This window comes from Lissotriton helveticus, chromosome 1_1 (assembly GCF_964261635.1).
Source record: "Lissotriton helveticus chromosome 1_1, aLisHel1.1, whole genome shotgun sequence".
Classification (NCBI taxonomy): Eukaryota; Metazoa; Chordata; class Amphibia; order Caudata; family Salamandridae; genus Lissotriton; species Lissotriton helveticus.
Genome location: NC_136057.1, coordinates 436230444 through 436252511, shown reverse-complemented (window position 1 = coordinate 436252511; position 22068 = coordinate 436230444). Strand labels below are relative to the sequence as shown.

The 22068-nt window shown below is 39.6% G+C and overlaps 1 protein-coding gene and 1 long non-coding RNA gene across 12 annotated transcripts in view; both read left to right on the top strand.

Moving 5' to 3' along the window:
• The window catches only part of LOC144810903 (uncharacterized), a 283608-nt gene that overhangs the window by 81368 nt on the left and 180172 nt on the right, over window positions 1-22068 (top strand). The gene's annotated exons all lie outside the window — the stretch shown is intronic.
• LOC144769782 (uncharacterized) lies at window positions 5924-6912 on the top strand. Its single transcript, XR_013598754.1, has 4 exons — window positions 5924-6416; window positions 6509-6580; window positions 6674-6748; window positions 6844-6912. It is a non-coding gene; the product is annotated as an uncharacterized LOC144769782 (long non-coding RNA).

The following is a 22068-nucleotide window of genomic DNA, read 5'->3' as shown; positions in this document are numbered from 1 at the left end:
CCATGTATAATGGGGTGACTGGGGTCATAACAGAGATAGGTCTTAACACTCAGCGGGGATGGGGATACGGGAATGCGCACACTGCAGTGTGGGAACGAGCGGAATACAAACAAAATTACTGTGTAACCACACAAGTTGTATATTGTCCCTTTGTCCATTCTGACTTGTATGATTATCAAAATCCCAATAAAAATAAGTGTATAAAAAAAGTGAAAATACTACACAAGAAAAATACCATACTAATTTAGAAAAATAGAGAAAAATATAATAATTAAAACGAGACCAAAGCTACAAAAATGCAATCAGTAGAAGCGGAGACATGCAGTTTTAAAGATGTAAGTAAAAAGAGCACCAAAAATCCGGAAGCGTCACTCGCAGCAGTCTGGTCATGTGGGACCAGGAGAAAGTCACAAGTTCAGGTTAGTCGGATATAGGGACCAGGTTAGTCCTGTTGAAAAATTACCTTCTCAGTCCAGCAGAAAGAGTCCCGTTCGCGGTGGAGGGGGCAGAGAAGATTAGAGAAGCATCACAGACAGTCATCAATATAGCATGAAGAGCAGACCGGGCATTGCGAACTGTTCTCGCTGTGGTGTGAAAATCCTGTTGTCATCGCGAATGGTCAGGCTGTAGCTTCACGGTGGCACTGCCAGCAACCGGTCGATGCTGTGGTGCGAAGAGACAGGTTGACGGAGCTCTAACAACGCATACCATTACCCCCCAATTCATAACAATGACTTGCTCTGGGGGGGCACTGGATGGTGGAATAGTATAATTTACTATTTCAATTTCAGTGTGTGCAACAGTAGGGAAGGTGTTGGATTTTAAATCCAACACGTTCTGACCCCTCTCCAAGTTGTTGTAATAACTTGCGGGGTAATGGTATACGTTGTTACAACACGGCCGTTGTAACAACTGTTTTGTAATAGCCTGCGGGGAAAAGGATTCGTGGTAAACAATGCTTACCTTCTAACACATGTCCTGCCAGCTGAAACTACCCAACAATGAGCATTGGCATGGTCTATTCCAGGGCGCTGTTTCAGCATAAAGTGAATTCCCTGTAGAGAGAAGGACTACCTCAACAGTTTGAGCTTTTCACCCCTCATATGCATTAGCCATCTGAGAGGTCTGTGATCAGCCAGAAGTGAGCACCAAACAGGTATGGTCACAACCTCTTCAATGCCCAGACCACTGCAAATACTTCCCCCTGCTATTGCACTCCACTTCTCTTCCTTGGGAAGTAACCTCCTGTTAATGAAGGCTACAGGTTGATAAAGACTCTCTTCATTCAGGTGTGCGAACATGGCCCATATGCTATGCCCTGAGGAGTCTGTCTGCACAATGAATTATCTAGAGAAGTTAGGGGCCTTGAGCAGTGGTGCGGGGACATGGCCTTCTTCAGGATGTCAGGAATGCACCTTCGTCTAGTTCACCTGTCTGGACCGCTTCTTACAAGTCAGCTCTGTCTAGGGAGCATCAATGGTGCCATAACTCTTGACAAATCTCCAGTAGTAACCGGTCTTGTCTGGGTCTTGTGGGGCTCCCAAGCCAGCATGGTTTAGATAAAGGCCTAGGGGGCTGCACCTTGCCCCCTCCTGCTTGTTGTCCCAAGTAAAACCATGAAACCCTGCTCTATCTGGCACTTACTCGTTTTGGTAGTCAGGCCTGCCATCTGCAGAGACTGAGGTAGTTCCATGAGTTTGTTCGAATGGTCCTCCTAGCTGGAGATGAAGATCACAATATCCTCCAGGTAGGTGCCACTGAAGTTCTCCAACCCAGCCAGCACCCGTTTGACCAACCTTTGGAAGGTGACAAGGGTGTTCTTCAACCCAAAGGGCTTCACCTGGAACTGTAAGTGGCCTTCTGGGGTAGAAACAGATCTCTCTTTGCCCCCTTGGTCAAGGCAATCTGCCAGTACCCAAACTTTAAGTCAAATGTGTAGAGGAACTTAGCACCTCCCAACCAATCTATGAGGTCATCAGCTCGGGGATGAGTGTGCCTCAGTCATGGTGATGGCATTAAACCCTCAGTAACCCATGCAGAGCCTAAATTCTGGGGTAATACCTGAAGGGGCAGCCTTGGGGACCAGCATCACTGGTTTGGACCAATGACTGTTTCAGGGCTTATTGACTACTAGCTCCAACATTTTGGCAACTTCCTCCTTTATGCTGGCTCTCACCTTATCAGCTAGCCTGTAGATTTTACTCTTCTCAGGCATAACGTACCCAGTATCAATACCATGGGTGAGGGAGAAAAGAGAGGCAAACTGCCCCAGCAATTATGGCAGTGCCTCAGTTGCTGTAGGTCAGGGTAGGGGAGAGGCTTATACCCTCCACTGACCCATCCTGCTGCTTAGAAGAAAGGAGATTGGGGAGAGGTTCCTTCTCCTCCTCCATTGACCAGGAGCTTGGCTACCTTGGACCTCTCAAAGTAGGGCTTGAGTTGATTGACATGCAAAACCCTTAAAGGGTTCCCACCAGGTTGATAATCTCACTCTTGCGTTCCTTCACTTTCTATGGGACCCAGACCAGCGGTCTTGTAGGACCCTGGGCTCCACAGGCTCCATCACTTACAATTTTTTGCCAGGCTGAAACTCAACCAGAGTGGCCTTCTGGTCATACCACCCTTTCATGACCTCCTGGCTAGAGTCTAGATTCTCATTAGCTTTCTTTCAGAAGTGCTTCATCTGTGTACAGAGTGCCAGCATGCAGCTGACCACAGTCAGGGGTGCTTTCTTGGGAACTCGCTCCCAACCCTCCTACACCGGGCTGAGAAGCCCTCTTACAGACATTCCAAGGGGTCGATTTTGACCCCTTTCTGTGGTACCTCCCTGTATGCACATAACAGGCATGGCTGGAGGATGTCCTCTTGTGCCTAAGGTGGTCTGATACGTCCATGATCATGCGTTTTAGGGTCTTGTTGAACCTCTCCAAAAGCCCCTTAGTTTGGGGATGGTAGGGTGTCGAAAACGTATAGGTTACCCCATACTCCTTTCACATGGACTTCATGTACGCAGACATGAAGTTGGTCCCCCGGTCAGATACTACTCCCATAGTGAACCCCTCATGGGTAAGGATCCCCATCAGTGCTCTGGCCACCGCTAGTGCAGCCACTATCAGCAGTATAGCCTCCAGGTAGCATGGTCCACCAAGACCAGGATGAACCTCTTGCCCTTGTTGTCATGCAGTCTGTAGACCCAGCAATGTCGATGCCTACCCATTCGAAGAGTGTTCCAATGACAGGATATGGCTGCAGGGGAGCCTTGCACGTCCCTCCTTACTTGCCACTAGCTTGACAGGTCGGGCATGACCTGCAGAACTCATTCATTGCCATCCTCATCCGGGGCCAATAAAAGTGGGTGACAAGCCTTTTAAAGGCCCTGTCTTGCCTTTGATGACCCGACTGGGAGACTTCATGAGCCAGCGGCAGTAGGAAGGCCCTGCAGCACTGGGGGGCCACCAACACATGGTTTTGCCAGGCTCAGGAACATTAGTCTTGCTGTACTGGAGGCCATTTTCCCAACAGATCGGGTGATCAGCAGAGGTGTCGCCAGCTGCCTGAGCCTCGGACTGCCGCCATAGCTCCTCCTGAGTTGGGCACTCCATCTGAGCTTCACAGAAGTCCTCCCCTGTGGGATAGCTTTCCTTCTGCCAGTTAGTCAGTTCAGGTAGGTTTCCCAGGGTGGGCAATGCCCTCTTCTGTAGCTTCAGGGAATCACACTCCGACTGCCTACGTTGACTGTCATGGTGAATTCATGAATATCGTGTGTTAAAAAAATTATACCTGTTTACTGACATATTGTACATATGTGGACTCCCTAAGCGATCATTACATTCCTCCCATGTGGTCAGGATACATGCAACATGACCCCTTATATCAAGTTCTGCTGTTTCATCTGAGCTCCAGGGACTTTCCCGATAAACAAGAATGGGGTCCACAACTCTCTGCTCAGATTGCAGTCAGCCTATCAGAGCATTCTTATTGGTGCCCATATTGGTCACGAATAATCCACTATTGTAGATATACAAATTTGGATTTCCTTACATTTCTCAATAACTGCTGAAAGGATTTAGACCAAATAACAAAAACACAATCTGCAGACCAAAACTAGCTTTCTGCCAAATTTGCTATAAATCAGTTCAGCTGTTCGGGTTGCAGCTGTGTCTAAAAAATCTATGGGAATTAACATGAGGCTGACACTTTTTTTTACACCCCCCCTTTTCTTGGCCCCCACTTGACGGGTCATCCCTAAACTTTCCACTGAGGTTCCGTGATTTCGAACCAGACTCCATTTTGTTTGAGTTGTTTGTGACGCCATTTTTGTGTTGCCTTCACGTAGGCCGTGGAGGTAACCGAACGAACAAAGTTGCATGGGCCTCATTGTTCATGTATGCATTAACAGACCCTTTTCTGACTTGTGAGTGAATTGCATAGACCCTGACCCCGTCACCTGAAACTAACCCTTTCATGAAGCCAATTTCTCTGGCTGATCGTTGTCTAAAATTGCCAATCAATGTTTAGGATATCGTTAACTTTTAGTTTCTAGCACATATCTTATCCTACTCAACATCTGAATTGTTTCTTTCCTTACGACTTTTCATTACATGGGTAGTGCTTTCAATTATGGGTTTGTCCGGCTTGTGGAAATTGAATTTGGGACAGTCCTAATAATTAACTTTTGAGTTGGGTTACTGTAAATTGGGTTTTTGTTAATGTGATACTCAGTTAGAAAATGTGTCCTATTGGTCAGAATTCTGCGCAGTAGGTGTACATTTGTAATGAGAATATGGTGTATAAAAAGAGATGTCTTGCTCTACGAAAATTAAGCAGTGTCCTGAGTTGTACACCGTGTTGTATTGCTTGGTTTACTGTTACTAGCTGCAGCTAATAAATTTGATCTCTGACGCCACCTACAAGTATTCCGTGTCTCTGTATTCCAAGACAGGTGAATCCGAAGACTTCGGGTGTGTCCCTGGCACCGCTGGGTTCTAAGAAAACCCGGTTCTTCAATTGGCGCCCAACGTGGGGCGACTTCAGCGGTACCAGTCCAAGCCTGAGGATCGTGAGGAGCCACATGAGGAAATTCAGGAGGAAGGCCGCTACTTCATTGACCTCTGCATGTCGACGTGGACCGAAGGTCTTTTCTGCGAGGCTTCCCGCTTTCCAAAGGCTACGAAGGACTGCTGCCCTGACTGTCGCCCTGTCTTGGACCCTTGATTGATCCTTTGTAAAGCGAGACGATAGACGGTCTTCTGGTGGCGTGACAGATATTTTGGTTAAGTATAAGTGGGTCGCTCCCACGATTTTGTTTTGGTTCTTGGTTTTGTTTGATTCGGTTGCTGCAACAATCGATAGTTGATAACCCCTTGAAGTTTGAAGCTAGATTAGTGAGCTATAAGATGCCTGGTCTTAGCAGAATTAGGAAATGGTTTAGTTGTGGTTGTAACAGGGATTCCCGATTGGAGGATTCGTGTCCAATACCTCCGGTTGGAACTCCGACTTATGGAATGTCTGACAAAATATCGAGATTCACAATATCGACGTACAAAAATATCGGAGCAAAAATATCGAAATCAAAAATATCGGGTTCCTATACTTAACTAGATATATACACAAATATCGATTTTTTAATATCGATATACAAAAACATCGTTTACTTTTATATCGACTACATTAACATCGGAAAACAAAAATATCGCTATCTACAAAAAATAATGACATTAACTATAATATCGACATCAAAAATATTGTGCACTTCAATATCGGATTATCAGCTATATCGACTTTTTATATGCATCTGTTTGCATAATTAATTAACGTTTTATATGTGTTCACATCTAAATAAACACACAATACTTAAATTAATACTATAGACACACTATTAATTTGTCAAAAATATCCTATTGGTATAATTATATCACCTACACATATAAAAATATTCTATACTACTTTGTATAATTTTATAATTTGTTTTTGTTTTTCACTTCTATTACAAAGTAATCACAACTGAAATTCAAATATACTAACTAACCAATCACAAACCTAATTTTTTAAATAAACCAATAGCAAAGTAATTACTACTGACACTCCCCTATATAAACAATTAAAATCTAAGCACAAACTACTTGCCAAAAGTCACTGAAGGAGATTCATCTCTATCCGAATTGCTGCACAACAACTAGAAGAACCAGACTATCAACCTACTATCACATCTTCTAAGTAAGTAAATAAAATAGAAAGTGCATTATTTGCTAATACTACTTACTTACCTGCTAAATACCCAGTGCCCCTTTGCTATTCATACTACTTAACATGCTAAATAATTATATGAAACTATTTTTTTTAGATACAACGAGTACTGAATATTCTACTCAAAATAACTGTGAACAAACCCTAGGAATACAGATTCTAATAACTATGTAAGTAATTTCACATTGATTCATTATTTGCACATAAATCTAAACACACAGAAATAATGACTTTTGCCCCACATATTTCTTTTTTTCTGTAGATTCTACTACTGAAAACTGCACTACTAATGAACTAAGGACATCAGTACTATTTCTCCAATACATTTTACTACGTAAGTATTATGCAACTGAAATAAATGTGGAAAAACAATACTAACATTTAGAACTGTTCTAATTATGTTCTATTATATATTGTTTATTTACAGAGCAAACACAATGAATAGATATACAGACATAATACAGAACTCCACATTCTGAATAATACAGATAATAATCACAAAGTAAGTATATTAAAGAACATAATTACCAGATAATCTATTAAAAAACATACCAACATGGTGATTATTCTAATACATATGTTCCTTTTTTATTTAAGATAACACTACAAACTACTCTCCAGAAGCTGAAGAAACAACTATACTGGCAAAGACCAACCTAAAAAAATATTTAAGTATCTTCTCAATGTGAATCATGAAGATACACTTTTGTAGTAGAAATGAGCTCTAACATTGCAAATGTACCGAAACATTAATTAATAATATACTACTTTCATGTTTTTCATAACAGCTACAACAACATCACAAACAATTATCCCCAACTAAAGAAGCAAGCAGCTCCTAATTTTGCTGTAAATTCAAAAACACGTAAGTATAAACATTCCTACTTATCACTAACATAGATTATTTATCACATTTAATTTGACATTAACTATTATATATACATTTTATAGATATACAAAGTACAAAATGACCGAAGGAGCCGAATTTGTGACAAGCCAGAAAGGAAAACTATTACTATGCTACATGGGTTACACTTATACACAAGAAAAGCAATATGGCATGCAAGTTAATTGGAAATGTTGTAAATATTATTCTAACAAGTGCTATGGCAGAGCAACAACTAAAGAAGCTACAGTACTGTATACTAGGGAACACAATCATCCACCTAATGTTACTGAAATAGAAGTTAGAACAGCTTTGGAAAATATAAAAGAAGCTAGTACAGGTTCCCAAAAGCAAACAAATGTCATTTTAAAAGAAGCCATTCCTAAAATCCCAAAAACTGCCACAACTCAAATGCCAAATATCCTCTCCTTAAAAAGAACTATAGCACGAACTAAAAAAGCTACTACTTCTACAACACCATCTCCCAGAACATATCAGGATATAAATTTAACTGCTAACCAAATAATAACTTTAAATAAACAACCATTTATAGTTTACGACAACGAAAACAATGACAAAAGGCTTATAATTTTTGGTACCAGTATGAATTTAGTTAAACTGCAGCAAAGCCAATATTGGATGATGGATGGAACATTTAACATCTGTCCCAAACCATTTTTCCAATTATACACAATACATGGCCTCTACCACAACTGCAACATACCTTTGCTATATGCACTATTACCACAATAATTCCACATATATGGAGTTAATAAATATAAATATAATTAAACAAAAAACTAATGATTTTTCTCCTGAAAGTATCATTCTTGATTTTGAGCAAGCAATGCTCTCAACTATCATAAAAATCCACCCCCATACCTGCATTCAAGGCTGCTATTATCATTTAAACCAGTGTTTATGGAGACACCTTAAAAAAACTACCCTAAGTGTCGAATATGCTACAAACTCATCTTTTGCTTTCCAAATTAAAAAACTCATTGCACTTGCTTATGTACCTGAAACAGACGTAGCTGAACACTACAACATTCTTATAGACAGCCCCTTCTACAAACAAAATGAAGCTAAATTAAGTCCATTTCTGGACTACTTTGAAGACACCTGGGTAGGCAGACTCCACAGATCTGGCCACAGACGAAATCCCAAATTCCTCATACCCTGGTGGAACGTTTACAGAAGTACCCTTAACGGAGAATCAAAAACTAACAATGCAGTGGAAGGTTGGCACAATGCATTTGTACAATCAACTGGCAGAACCAAACCTACTCTAGAACATTTCATTAAATGCCTACAGAAAGAACAGAGCTACCAGGAATTTAGAATGGACCAATCTGTAACTGAACTTGTCCCTAAAACATCAAAGCAAAATAAACAAATGCACAAGTACCTGGAAGAACAAGTTAAACTTTACCCTAGTACAAAAGGCATAGAATACCTAAATATCATTGCCAAAACACTACTCTAATTAATTCCCAAAATGTTATAAAACACTAAAAGTATCACCTAAGTATGGAAAAATATGTAACGTGAGCTTCTAAAGTATTTAATGTATGCAATATATAGAGATATTATTATAATATATGCACACAATAAAACTAAATATCAAGTAAAAAACTATTCCATAATAAAAATAACATTACCCACCCACACAAAATAAGAAAGCAAGGACTTACCAATCATGTTGTCAATCCAATAACCTCCTTGTCCACCAAAGTAATCCAGGTAGTGCCAAATTAACCCAAAAAAAAATTTAAAAATACAACTGTTCCAAAATTAAGACATCCACGTTATCCAGAGCCATCGAATAAGCATAAAAAACCCGAAAAAATTGAAAAATAGAAAGAATCGCTCCAGCAAAACCGAAAAATGTAAAGAAGTGTTTGTAAAGCAGTGTTGAATTAAACAAACAAACACTTCCTTTAAAAAAAAACGGAACTTCCGATGTAGCGTACACCTATGACAAAAACATAGAAAACAGACATTCCCACCCACATTAATTAGCTAGTAATTAGGTACAAACATATTAAAATAGATTATTTCACTTGTAGATATACCGTAAAAGACTAAAATTCACTCTATATATAATGAGTTAACTAACTAACACTACGCGTATATACCATAAGTAATTATCTGTTTTCGAAATCTAAAACATACCTCCATCACATTCAACAACACAAAATATAAGGTCACTAATCTCAAAACATCATTAAAATACACATAAAACATATAAAAGAAACCTTACCTGAAGCGACGTGAAGTGTCTCCCAACCGCGATCAGCCCTTCTTCCAAATAACCCAAAACGACAAAATAAAGCACCCAAATGCAATAAAATAGTCCCAAGTATAAAATATAATATATATACTTCACTAAATATGCAAAAATGAACATTAAGTTTCTATTATTGTAAAGAAATATTTACTTTAATCCTACAATGATTTGATTAACAAATATGTAAATGAATGTAATAAATACATATTATGAAAAGAATAATATTTATATTAACAATGTCTAGAAATATAACTACATTGTCAAAAATTATAATAATAGAAAAATGTGTTAAAAATATGTGACTTACATAATAAATATTTTATGTATTGAAATAAAGTGTAAAAAATACTTTTGTTATTTCTACATTTCTTTATGAAATTACAATATGTAAAAGAGATAATAAATAATATTCATTTTTGTACAAAAAGTATGAAAATAATAATGCTTCTGTATAGTTGCTTATCATTGTGTTTATAAAATATGTTTATAAAACCAAATGTAATAAAAATAATTTTGTAATGAAATAACATTTTATTTGTGAAACATAAATAAAAATAATGTTTCTACAATCATGTTGAACTATTTGTATCATTATCTTACTATAATGTAACAATCTTATCAGAAATTTTGCACTGTATATTAAATGTGAGTATATGTTGGTCTCTAATAATTTAACTATTACTATACCAAATCCAGCGTACATTAAATTAAAACTGACCTTGAACCCAAAAAATACCCCTTTACCCAAAAACCCCAAACTGACCCTGAACCCTAAAAATACCCCTTTACCCAAAAACTGAAAACTGACCCTGAACCCTAAAAATACCCCTTTACCCAAAAACCCAAAACTGACCCTGAACCCTAAAAATACCCCTTTACCCAAAAACTGAAAACTGACCCTGAACCAAAAAATACCCCTTTACCCAAAAACCCAAAACTGACCCTGAACCCTAAAAATACCCCTTTACCCAAAAACTGAAAACTGACCCTGAACCCTAAAAATACCCCTTTACCCAAAAACCCAAAACTGACCCTGAACCCTAAAAATACCCCTTTACCCAAAAACCCAAAACTGACCCTGAACCCTAAAAATACCCCTTTACCCAAAAACTGAAAATTGACCCTGAACCCTAAAAATACCCCTTTACCCAAAAACCCAAAACTGACCCTGAACCCTAAAAATACCCCTTAACCCAAAAACTGAAAACTGACCCTGAACCCAAAAAATACCCCTTTACCCAAAAACTGAAAACGGACCCTGACCCCTAAAAATACCCCTTTACCCAAAAACTAAAAACTGACCCAGAACCCAAAAAATACCCCTTTACCCAAAAACTGAAAACTGACCCTGAACCCTAAAAATACCCCTTTACCCAAAAACTGAAAACTGACCCTGAACCCAAGAAATACCCCTTTACCCAAAAACTGAAAACTGACCCTGAACCCTAAAAATACCCCTTTACCCAAAAACTGAAAACTGACCCTGAACCCAAGAAATACCCCTTTACCCAAAAACTGAAAACTGACCCTGAACCCAAGAAATACCCCTTTACCCAAAAACTGAAAACTGACCCTGAACCCAAGAAATACCCCTTTACCCAAAAACTGAAAACTGACCCTGAACCCAAAAACTACACCTTTACCCAAAAACTGTAAACTAACCCTGAACCCAAGAAATACCCCTTTACCAAAAACTGAAAACTGACCATGAACCCTAAAAATACCCCTTTAACCAAGAACTGAAAACTGACCCTGAACTCTAACAATACTCCTTTACCCAAAAATAATTATTATTATGTAATTACAAAATAATTATTAATTAACAATAACAATAAAGTTAATATATTAGCACATTAGCTGTAAAGAAATAAATTTAATTATTAATATTATTTTTTCCAAATTAATTTACAATAAGTAAAAAATATATATTAAACTAAATGAAGCTAATTAATATAATTAACTAATTTATATTAATTAATTACCAATTAATTATTATTTAAAAATATGAAAAAATTATATTAATTAATTAACTAATTAATAATAATTAATTAACAATTATTTATTATTTAAAAATATATACAAAATTATATTAATTAATTAACTAGTTAATATTAATTAATTACCAATTAATTATTATTATTTAATTACCAATTATTTATTATTTAAAATTATGTCCAAAATTATATTAATTAATTTACTAATTAATAATAATTAATTACCAATTATTAATTTTGTACTATTATGTACGATATTATATTAATTAATTAACTAATTAATATTCATTAATTACCAATTAATTATTATATAAAACAATGTACTAAATTATATTAATTAATTAACTAATTAATATTAATTATTTACCAATTAATTATTATTAAAAAGTTTTTTACAAATATATATTAATTTATTACTTATTTTTAAATTACTTCCCACCCTTATCCCCTATAAACCCAATAACCCGCTCCTAAAACTATATACGTTTAAAAAAAATATTTTTATATTAAATATATTGTAATTTTTTAATATAGACCTTTTTATCAAATTTTTATTTACAATTATTATATTTTTTCCTACACTATTTATTTTTTCCATTACTACACGATATTTTGTATTGTCGATATTTTGTCATACGATATTATTTTTTTCGATATTTCTACTTACTTACCTATTACGATATTTTTGTATCCGATATATTTGCTTCCCAATATTTTTTACCTTCGATATTTTAACTTCGATATTTTGTCTTTCCGATATTTTATTTTCGATATTTTGTCTGTGTACCGACTTATGAGCTCTATTCAAAGCACGGAGTGGGTCCTATCACTTATAATGAAGTGTGGGTCCGCTATACGAAGAAAGATGGTGTTTTACGATGGCCCCAACTTGGTAGTTTCGAATTAAATATTTTAGATAATCTGGAAGTTGCGCTATTTAAGAAGAAAGCCCGGCCCGCAATGTTTGACTCTTTCCGCCTTTGGCGAAAGGAAGCCAAACAGCGAGAAATTAAGCAAGCAAAGAGAGATAGGAAAGATAAGATTATGTCATTACTACAAGCTGCTAGGCAGTTTATGGAAGATGGAGAAGAGCGTGCAAGTGATGTCTTAGATAGACAGCGTTGCATGGCTATCGATAAATATTATCCGTCCTTGCCGCCTTCCTTTCCAAAAGTGAATGAAGACCCTGAAAAAGATCCTTTGATCTCTCATTTGCAGAGATTACCACCCCCTTATGTGCAGGGTGCTACTGCACCTCCATTACCCCCGGTTGTTCCACCCTTTGTTGTTCAACCTCCTGCTGTTGTTCAGCCACATGGTGCTCCACAGATGGTTTTGCCTCCTACTGCGCAACCCACTCTAGGGTCACAAGCTTTGCTACCAGCTTTGCCTCAAACTCCTTTGCCTTCCACTTCTGTATCTTCGACTCCTACTGCTCTTGTCCCTACACCTCTTTTGCCTCAAAATACTTATTCTCCTGTTCTTATGTCTGCTTCTTCTCCTTCTGCTTGAAAACAAATGACTGAGACTGTTGTTAATCTGTTGTCTCCATTGTTTGGGTCACTGAATATGACCCCTTTTTCGGAATGTAAGCAGAGTCGTAGTCAGCTTCCTAGTTCCGAGGAACGGACAGTGTTGGATTTGTTGGCTCGTAGATGGATTTTAAATGCTTCCAGGTATAATTTGCCAGCGGTTATGGATGTTTTCTTTCAGTGGGAGCCGCCTAAGCAAAGGTATGTTTTTGATGTAATGAGTACTTTTCTCCGTCAGGAATGGGAAGATAATGAGTTGGGTCCGATTCCGCAGGAAGTGCTTGATGTTCAGTCAGAATTTGCTAAAGGGACGATAGTGGAATCTGATGTTACAGATGCCGTGGAGACGATACTTGTTTTGAGGTCTAGATTACCGCTTCAGACATTGTACGAACCTGATTCCTCTGTTAGGAGGAAAGTGAAGCAGTATCCTATGAGAGAGGTTCCCCCTGTATGGAGAGAGGAAGTTGTTGCTAATGTTAATCAGGGTATTCAGGGTGTACCGGCACATTTTCAGCGAGTGTGGGTACATGTCCCTTGGAAAAGAGCAGAGGTCTTGGCTCTTAAGCAGACCTTACCTGACCCCCGTAAGAATCCTGCCGGTTATTACAAGGAGTTGTCCCAGACAGTTGATGCGTGTAATATGAATTTAGCTGACATAGACATGTTAATGGGTAATGTAGTTCCTCAACCTTTGTGGGCGAAGATTTGTCATGAGAATCATGCGCCAGAATTAGGAGATATGTGGGCTAATATTGTTGCTGCAGATGGTCGGCAAGTAGGAGGTGCCAAACCTGAGCCCTTAGTTGCAGAATTACCTGGTAGGATTATTCATTTAATGAAAACTATGATGCCTCCTTTACGAGTGAATTGGGACAAGTTAGCAGCATGCAAGCAAAAGAAAGATGAGAGTGTGTCTGATTTTTTCACGAGGTTTGAGGAAACGTTTATTGATCATAGTGGTCAGGATATAAGCACTGAAGGTGGTCAAAGGTTGTTTGTGGACAAATGTGTCTTTAATTTGCTTCCCGAACTTTCTAATAAATTAAAGGACTCTGAGAGTTCATGGGCTGTTTCTTTGTTGGCCCAGATATTAGCTACTGCACAATATTACGAGAATAGGGATAAAGATGAGAAGGATAAAGCAGAGAAGAAAACTAAAGATCTAAATACGAAGGTTGTTTTGCAGCAAGCTTATCCGCCTCGTCAGAATCAGCGTCAGTTTCAGCAACCTCCACAGTTTCAGAGATTGTTACAGAAGCCTGAGCCTTATGCTCCGCGATTCTTTCCTGGTCCTAATCAGTGTGCTTACTGTAGAGAGGAAGGTCATTTTAAGAATAGTTGCCCGGCTTTGTTACAGCGTGCGAATGGCGTATCTGGTCAGAGACGTCGTGGTGGTTTCTAGCAAGCTCCTAGGGGTAGGGGACGTGGTGTATTACCCCAGAATGAGCGTTCCTCTTCCCTTCAGAATTCTGCGAATTATTTTGACAGACAGAATGTTCCGAGTGGTCAGTCTGCCCAGTACTATGTTGATGATTATTATGTCGAGAGTGAGAGTGCTGGTTATAATGATAGTTAGGACAGCCATGGGCAAAGAGAGGGAGTAGTGTCAGTTCCAGTAGACCAGATTGGACCTTATGTTGGAATGATTACATCAGGTGTGGCAGAACCTTTTCTTTTGGATACTGGTGCGACGAAGAGTTCTATTATGCACTCTAAGCTTCCTGGCGCACCTTTGTCTGGCTTGACCAATGTTTCAGTAGGATTTTCAGGCGCCCCAGTTTGTAACCTGGTTTCTAGTCCTTTGTCTCTTTCTATTGGTCCTTGTGAATTGGAAGCTCCTCTTATTCTGACGACTGGTTGTAATGAGAATCTGTTGGGTTTGGACTTGCTGAAAAGATTGTATGCGACATTACATTGCTCTCCTTCGGGAGTGCATCTTACCTTGGGTAAGAAAGTGATTTCTCCGATGTATTTGTCTAAAGATTGCCTTCCACTGGAATTGCGTTCTCTTCCTGATACACTCTGGGCTACAGGTCCCAATGATGTTGGTCTCTTGCAGATTCCACACTATATTGTTACCCTTAAGTCGAATGCTAGGCTACCTCGTATTCCCCAATATAAAATATCGAGCGATGGCGAGAGAGCTCTTTTAGCAATTATTTATGACTTGGTTGAGAAGGGTGTAATTGAAGAAACGAGAGTTAACGTTTGTAACAGTCCTGTTTTGCCTGTCCTTAAGCATACTGATGCTTCTCAGCCACCTGTGTATCGGTTTGTGATTGATCTTCGAGAAGTGAACAAGATTGTGGTGCCACAGTTTCCTGTTGTCCCTGATATCACTGCTTTGTTGACTCTGATTCCTGCTTCGGCAGCCTGGTTTTCTGTTATCGACTTGAAGAATGCTTTCTTCAGTATTCCAATTGCCGAGGAGAGTAGAGATATTTTCGGCTTCTCATTAGGAGGTCGAAGCTTCCGGTTTAAGAGAGCTCCCCAAGGTTATTGTGAAAGTCCCTCCATCTATAGTCAGGCGTTGAAACTCAGCTTGATGATTTTGTATTGCCTTCTGGTGCTACTCTTATTCAGTACGTGATGATCTGTTGATTACTGCTGATGACGAAGAGATTTGTAAAGAGGCTACTCTTTCTTTGTTACGACATTTGTCTGACCTTCATCATAAAGTGTCACCTTCAAAGTTACAGTATTGTCGACAAGAAGTAACCTACTTAGGTCATCTCTTGTCGAAGGAGGGAAGAAGGTTGACCCCAGAACGAATTCAAGCGATTGCGCAAATGACTGTACCATATACACAGAGAGAAGTGCGTGCCTTCTTAGGTATCACCTCGTATTGTAGGCAATGGATCCCTAATTTTTCCCTGCTAGCGAAACCTTTGTTGGCACTGACTCTTAAAGATACTCCGTATCCTCTCCCTTGGTCTGATGATTGTCAGAAAAGTTTTTCTGAATTACGTGATGCATTATGTTCGGCTCCGGTATTGGGTACCCCGGACTACAGTAAACCTTTCATGTTGTATGTTCACGAGTGACAAGGTTGTGCATTGTCAGTGTTGACTCAATAATTTGGAGACAAGCAACGCCCATGTGCGTATTTTTCAGCGACGTTAAATCCGGTAGCTAAAGCGTTGCTGAGCTGTTTGAGCGCTACAGCGGCAGTGGCTGTTTCTATCCGACAGTCTGCTGGTTTGGTATTGGATAATACGTTGATTGTGATGGTCCCACATGCAGTGGATACTTTATTGAACAGGACCAAGACTCAGCACCTTACTAGTTCACGTTTGTCAGGTTATGAGCTGACTCTTTTGGCTAGCCATGTTCACATTAAGAGATGTAATGTGTTGAATCCAGCTACGTTGTTGCCGATCTCGGTAGAGACAGATGCTCAAGAACAGCATGATTGCTTTCTTCGGACAGAGGAAGAAACGAAGGCTAGAGTTGATTTGAAAGATACTCCTCTTACGAATGTTGATGGTACCCTATGGGTAGATGGTTCATGTTTCAAGCTTCCGAATGGTGAGACGACTGCGGCATATGCTGTCACAACTTTACATACAGTTGTTGAGACAGCACGCATAGCACAGAATTCTGCGCAAGCAGCAGAGTTGATTGCATTGACTAGAGCGTGTGTGTTGTCAGAAGGAAAGCGAGTGAATGTTTATACTGATAGCCAGTATGCGTTTGGTGTTGCCCAAAGTTTTGGACGTTTGTGGAGAGAAAGAGGATTCCTTACTTCTCATGGTGCGAAAATTCAGCATGGGCAGTTAGTGAATGAACTTCTGGAATCACTTACTCTCCCAAAGCAGATTGCAATTGTGAAGTGTAGTGCGCATAAGAAAGCTGTGGATGATGTAGGTCGAGGAAATGCGTTTGCGGATGAAGTTGCGAAGGAAACGGCGAGAGATATGATGAGCCGTATGTATGTTGCGGGCCCTGCTAATTGGGTGATGGCTGGTGGAATGTTTGAAGACACAATAGAAAGTGTGAAGTCAATTCAGGCTGAAGCTACGGAAAAGGAAGTGAGTACGTGGAGAGAAAGTACGGGTATGTTGGATTCGACGGGTTGTTGGGTTGAGTTGTCAGAACACCAGCGATGGTTGTTGCCTGATGCGTATGTGCTCCCAGTGGTTACTATGGCTCATGGAATGGCTCACATTAGTTCGAAGGGAATATGCAAGTTGTTGGCTCCAGTATGGCAGAATGCTGGAATTCCGAAATGTGCTGAGAATGTGGTGAAACATTGCATGATTTGTTTGAAGTACAATCCTGGAAAGGGAACTCCAACTCCAGCCGGTCATTTTGCTCCTCAATCTTATCCGTTTGAAGTGATACAGCTAGATTACATTCACATGGAGAGATGCAACAATTTGAAGTATGTCCTTGTGGTTGTTTGCGCCTTTTCCAGATGGATAGAGGCCTACCCCTAAAGGATAATACTGCCCTGTCCACAGCCAAGGTTTTGCTCAAAGAGTACTTCCCTAGGTATGGTTTGCCGAGAATTGTATGGAGCGACAATGGGAGTGAATTTGTGGGCCAAATCATGAAGAAAGTGTGTGCTGGTTTGGGTATTAATCAGAAATTTCATGCTGCGAATCACCCCGTCTGCTGGACTTGTCGAGTGCTATAATGGCACGTTGAAGCTGAAGCTAGCTAAGATACAAGCGAGCACTGGTCTTACATGGCCAGATGCCTTGCCGTTGGCTCTTTTGTCAACAAGGAAGACAGTGCATTCTCGTGTGGGACTTAGCCCATACAAAATAGTTTTTGGTCGTCCAGCGAATGTTTGGGGTGTGCCTCGTCCTAAAAAGTACAGCGAGATTGAGTACCCTATGTTGGTGGATTACTTACATGACTTGACTGCTAAATTACGTGTTTTCCACCAACAGGTCTATGACAGTTTGCCGACAGCTACTGCAGATCCAGGCCATACGATTCAACCTGGCGAGTACGTCTTAATGAAGAATTTCCAACGATCCAAAAATTTGGAACCGAGATGGACTGGACCGCGTTTGGTGTTATTGGTCACTAGAACTGCTGTTAGAGTAGCTGGTAAAAAAAATTGGGTGCATGCCACCCATACTAAAAAAGTTCCTTTGCCTTTACCGTATGATAAGTGGGTGAAGGATGGAATAGCTGATTCCGAATGTGAAAGAATTCCTAGATTCGTACCTTTTAGTGATGCACATTTGACATGGACTCAGTCAGAACGCGAGGATGATGATGTTCTGCAAGCTGCTGTGCCTCCACATCTGAAGCTCGACACGACGAATCCGGAGCTCCTTTTTAAAGACCCAACTGTGCTTGGTAAAGAACGCTACAATTTGAGACCAAGAAAGACTGTTGTCATGGACAAATAAAATCTGAATTTTTTATATAGTGAATTACACCTTGTCAGATCAAGAGACTTTTTTTCTTTTTTTCCTTTTTCGAGTCACCATCCGGACTCAGCTGCAGGGTCGTGGTACAGCCTTAAGGGGTGAGCCGCGTATTGACATAAGGTCTGTGGTTCAGGGTCGTTAGTGCGATCTTGGCGCACACTTAAGTGAAGAAGGTAATAGCCGTGAGCTGCACGTTAGAGGATGGAGTCTTTTGGGTCTGATAAGGGTGTTAAGACAGTTGATCCTAAAATGAAAGTGTGTATACTGATTCGTAGCAAATGTTTTTTAATACTGTGTTTTCTAATGCTTTTGAATATTACGTTAGCTTGTGTGGGTTGGATTTTCTATGTCACACAACAGCCGATTAAATCTACCTCTCAACCTACTCTTTCTTTTCCTACTGTTTCCCCACATGAGTTTCATACGTTGCCTGAACATGAACAGACACGAAGATCAGAATTTGTGAACAATTCGTTCATACAGATGTTGCATCAGCATCAGCTAGTCGTAAATACCACGAATTGTTGGGTTTGTGGTCTTATGCCACATACAACAGATAAGGGAATGCCATATTTGGTTTTGCCTTTTTCGCCTAACGGGTCAGTATGGGCACTCCAAGCAATGTTTATCTATGCGAATGCAGCATCTCCTGTACGTTCCGTCAAAGATAATGCGAGTAATAATGCCTTGATACAGGGAATAGTAGATATGATCAGAGATATTGATGCATATAATGCTATCCCTAAAGATGAGGTACGAGCATATATTGGTTGGAACAAGACTGAATATAGCATTAGTCTGACAGAGAAGGAGAGACGAAAAAGGTCTCCTCCTATTTGGATTGTACCCCACCGAGGTCATTTTTGTCTGCAAGGTAATGGTCAGAATCCGAGAGCTTAGCTTGGTAAGAGTGTGTGTGTTCACACCTATGTCTATACGTCCCAGAAATCTCCACCGTTCGTGCCAGCTAAAGGCACGTATTTTGTTTGTTACGACAGAGCATATACATGGTTGCCTTCTGATTTTTCAGGCACATGTTATGTGGCATTTTTGCTTCCCCCTACGTATACAGCTGCTTTCAATTACCATAAGACAAGATATGGTAGAGGTGTTATCGATGCAAAAGATACTGTCGCACAAGAAGTTGGGGACTTCTTTAAGGGTTTTCTGCCCTTTTGGGGTCCTATGGCTAATAGTAGAAATATTCGTCAGCTTACGAGAGTGGTCGAGGCCACTATAAATGAGACTGCAGGTGCCCTTAGCAATATTACAGCTGAGCTTCAAGCGGATCGCCTTATGACATTAAAGAACCGCTTTGTTTTAGATATTATACTCGCAGATAGAGGTGGAGTATGTAAATTGATCGGGTCTAGTTGCTGTCTTTTCATACCAGATAATGCCCCGACAGTGTACCAAGCCATCTTGAGGTTACATAAGTCCGCTGAGTCTATACATGTAGACGAAGGGAACTGGTCATTGATAGAATGGTTTTGGGAACTGCTGTCCAAATGGGGATGGAAGATTCTGATGTTTCTTGGTATGGCTTTAGCAATCCTTTTCTCGTGTTGCTTATGCATCCAGTGTGGTCCCGCCATTTGTAGTCTTTGTGCTATGATCTGTGTGAGAAGACCCGTCCCGAGAGAAGCGAAGGATAATAAGATGATGTTACAGCAACACCTTGATGACCTGATGAGAATAGATATAGACCTGGATTCAGATTGACGTGAGTTTAGGTCATTGCCTACGTAATGGCAAAAGGAGGGTCTGAGGTTCCGTGATTTCGAACCAGACTCCATTTTGTTTGAGTTGTTCGTGACGCCATTTTTGTGTTGCCCTCACGTAGGCCATGGAGGTAACCGAACGAACAAAGTTGCATGGGCCTCCTTGTTCATGTATGCATTAACCGGCCCTTTTCTGACTTGTGAGTGAATTGCAAAGACGCTGACCCCGTCACCTGAAACTGACCCTTTCACAAAGCCAATTTCTCTGGCTGATCGTTGTCTAAAATTGCCAATCAATGTTCAGGATATCGTTAACTTTTAGTTTCTTGCACATATCTTATCCTACTCAACATCTGAATTGTTTCTTTCCTTATGAATTTTCATTACATGGGTAGTGCTTTCAATTATGGGTTTGTCCGGCTTGGGGAAATTGAATTTGGGACAGTCCTTATAATTAACTTTTGGGTTGGGTTACTGTAAATTGGGTTTTTGTTAATGTGATACTCAGTTAGAAAATGTGTCCTATTGGTCAGAATTGTGCGCAGTGGGTGTACATTTGTAATGAGAATATAGTGTATAAAAAGAGATGTCTTGCTCTACGAAAATTGAGCAGTCTCCTGAGTTGTACACCCTGTTGTATTGCTTGGTTTACTGTTACTAGCTGCAGCTAATAAATTTGATCTCTGACGCCACCTAGAAGTATTCTGTGTCTCTGTATTCCAAGACAGGTGAATCCGAAGACTTCGGGTGTGTCCCTGGCACCGCTGGGTTCTAAGAAAACCCAGTTCTTCACCACACACATCAAGACTAACCATGAGACTTTATTTGAATAATTTGGTGAAGATTTGTCAAACGACGCCAAAGATATAGACAAGTCAAAAAATACCTTTTCTATAGTAACATGGTCCTAACTATAACTACCTACTGATGACCACTGGTAGATTCTATGTGGTTCCGTGGCCAGGGCGACTGACTCGGGACCACAGGGGCTCACGGTTCGATCCCCGGAGGCAGCGCCAGGACACCTTGCCTGAGGTAGCTGCGTGCTTTACAAATGCTGGTATTATCTATCTATCTATCCATCTATCTATCTCTCTCTGTTTATGTATAGATATATAGAGATATTTGTAGATATATATATATATAGTTTTATAGTTTTTTTCAAATAATATCTGTAAGGCTAAATTTCTGGTTTAGGTGTGGTTACTGGTAAGGGGTGGTATGGGAAATTTTGGGGTTTAGAGGTGGGTTGTGGTAAAAGGAAGTATGGATCATTGTAGGGTTGGATAAACGTAAAGGGAGGAAAGGGTAAATGTAGGGTTATGGGATGGATTGTGCTTAAGGGAGATATGGGTGATTTTATTTTTAGGGGTGGGTAGTGGTAAAAGAATGTTAGGATTATATGAAATAAGGGGGTTGGTAGGGGTTTTCCCCAGTAGGAAAACAATAGTTGAATATTAAATTTAGGGTTTAGGGGTGAGTAGTGATAAATGGAGATATGGTAGTGTTAGTGTTTAGGGGCGGGTAAGGGAAGGTTAGGAGTAACTGAAAAAAGTGTTAGCTTCCCTCAAAAAGAAATATATATATATATATATATATATATATATATATATATATATATATATATATATATATATATTATACCTTTCCCTGGTACACCACCACGATTTTTCGTAAAAAAACAGTACCGAGGCCCAAATGGTGCTTGATGTTTGTATTTATTGGCACACGAACAAAACCCAACGCGTTTCGAAGTCAAACTTCTTGCTCACGGGTAATATTACTTAAAGCGGCCATTCTATTTAAAGTGACATGATAACAAAGTAACGTGCACGTGATTACAAGGACATGGAAAAAATACTATGTTGCAGTGTGTTCATTTTTCCAAAACCATAAAGTTACAAAGAAAACGTGATTTTACAATTAATGAGAAACACATTCTGTAAATGAAGATTGTCCTTGCTGGCATTATTCAATGAGTTCATATATGCGAAAAACCCAAGTGA